The following is a 2,500-nucleotide window of genomic DNA, read 5'->3' as shown; positions in this document are numbered from 1 at the left end:
CCCGCCGTGGAGAATTGCAGCCCCAGGTACCGGAAGGTTTCACCCACACGCAGGGCAGGCATGGTGGTATTGCCTGCTGTGAAGGTGACATTGCTGTCCACCTTCACCTTCTTCTCGCGCCCTGACGCGACTAAGGCGAGGGTGAAACACTTCCGGGCGTTGATCTGCAGCCCCAGGTGGGCGAGGGCTGCGGTAGCTGCATCTATGAGGGACTGCAAGCCCCTCGGGGTCGCTGCAAACAGCAAGACGTCATCTGCAAAGGCCGCAGCGTTGACCCTGCGACCGAGGATCCGAGCTCCGATGTGGGAGGGCAGTTGGCCTAAAACGTAGTCCACCGCAAAGTTGAACAGGAGGGGGGAGAGGGGATCGCCCTGGCGAACGCCCCGTGCTGGCTGCACAGACACGCCCACGCCGGCGCCGTCCGCTATCACTGTCGTGCTGCCCTCGTAGCACCGCTCGACATACTCGACAAAGCAATCCGGCAGGCCATGCGCCATCAGCACAGGGCGAAGGGCAGCATGATCTACCGAATCGAATGCCTTAGATACGTCGATCGATGCCACAAAGACAGAGCGGCAGGAGCGAACTGCGTCGGTGAGAGCAGCGTCCAAGATGAAAGTGTTTTCCAACATCCCATCACGAGGGATGAATGCCCGCTGACGTTCGTCCACAGCACACGCACGCATCAGGCGTGACGCGAGAACCTTGTGAAACGTCCGCGCCAGCACCGAGCAGACTGTGATGGGGCGAAAGTCAGCGGGGGATGTTGGTGCAGCCGTTTTCGGGAGAAGGGACGTCCGCGCGCGAAGCAGGCGTTCCGGAAGGGCGCGGGCCAGAAGGAAGAGATTCATCACTTTCACCAGGACTTCGTGCGGCAGGCGCCGCAACTCCGCTGGGGTAAGGCCGTCCGGCCCGGCCGCTGATCCCCTGGGCGGCAACGCGGCGGCGACCTCCTCCTGTGTGACCGGCCCCCAAAGGCACTCGAGAGCGACAGGCTCCGAGTGCGGGAGGAGGCGGTCACGAATGAAGCCCGCGGTGGAGATAGGCTTCTTAGTGAAGAGGTCCGCCCAGAAGTCCAGCAGACCAGGGATGGCAGGTGGCGGCTGGAGCAGGGTGCCATCCAAGAGGCCGCGCACGCAACGCGCACTCGACCTTCGGAAGGCAGTCTGCGTTCTCGCATATTCCCAGCGGCGCCGCTTGCGCTTCTGCGACGGCGGCGCGGCAGGCGGCCGCTTAGATGGTTGGCGCGGCCGCTGTGTCCTGGTGATCGATCTCTCCCCTCTGGACCCGACCGACGCAAGGGCATCCGGGAGCATGCCCAGGATGACATCGGGCGGCGTGCCCCGCCCTAGACCAATGACTCGATCCAGGGCAGAGAAACGCTGGGCGGAAGCAGGTAGCCCCGCCAGGTGCTCCCAGATGGCAGCGTCAGTCGGCCCCTCCGGCGGCGGCCCGGTGGAGTCGGCCGCGAAGTCCTCAGCTGCGTCGACGGGCGGCGCAGCGGCCTCGCCCGCGTCAGGCAGCGAGCTCGCTGCTCCCCGGCGGGACGCCGGCTCTTCCCCCCGACCGATCTCAAGCGCCTCCATGAATTGGCGGACAAGCTGCTTGTGGGCAGCTTTCCGCCTTTGGCACTTGATTGCCTCAAGCGTTCGGTCGGGGAACATCCTGATGAGTTCTTGATTGACAAAGAAGAACCGGGCGTCCCTCTCAAGGAACAGTTCGGCCTCCGCCTTGGCGAGCGACAGGACTTCTTCCTCCGTCCACCTCGCGCGATGCCTCTCCGTCACGATCTCCGCGTTGGCGGCCGCAAGGTGTTGGCGGCGGCGATGGACCCCGAGACCGGTCTTGGTGGTGAAGCTACGGTGACACTCACTACAGGCGTAGACAGCTGCAACAGTTACAAAATCTTCGGCACGGCCGGTTGGCCGGCTAGGTGCTGGGGAAGCTGGGGTGGCGCCTTCAGCGGAAGGGCCACCACTTTTGTTTTCTTGAGTGCTGCCCCCAACTTGAAGGGATAATGCGAGGGGGGGCTGGTAACCCCCCCAAGCCCCTGGTGCGGTCTTCCACTCTGCGAAAATCAGCGGGCCCACGAGAAGGGGAGAAGACCGCAGGAGAGGAGAGGCTAAGAGGGCTAGGCCCATGTATTGCGCATCACTCTCCCTGTAACTACAGCCCAAGGAAGGCACCTCGCAGCAGCAGCACGACTACATCAAGACCGCACTTCGAAAAGCCAAGTCCGGATGCAGCCACACCGCCGCCACTTGGCTACCTTAAGAGAGTCATAGTTACTCCCGCCGTTTACCCGCGCTTGCTTGAATTTCTTCACGTTGACATTCAGAGCACTGGGCAGAAATCACATTGCGTCAACACCCGCTAGGGCCATCGCAATGCTTTGTTTTAATTAGACAGTCGGATTCCCCCAGTCCGTGCCAGTTCTGAGTTGATCGTTGAATGGCGGCCGAAGAGAATCCGCGCACCCGCGCGCCCCCGGAGGAGCACG

The 2,500-nt window shown here is 63.0% G+C and overlaps 1 pseudogene; it reads right to left on the bottom strand.

Moving 5' to 3' along the window:
- LOC126197831 (large subunit ribosomal RNA) overlaps positions 1–2,500 on the bottom strand; it is a 7,930-nt pseudogene that overhangs the window by 2,777 nt on the left and 2,653 nt on the right.

This window comes from Schistocerca nitens, chromosome 7 (assembly GCF_023898315.1).
Source record: "Schistocerca nitens isolate TAMUIC-IGC-003100 chromosome 7, iqSchNite1.1, whole genome shotgun sequence".
NCBI lineage: Eukaryota > Metazoa > Arthropoda > Insecta > Orthoptera > Acrididae > Schistocerca > Schistocerca nitens.
This window is presented reverse-complemented; position numbering and strand designations above follow the sequence as displayed.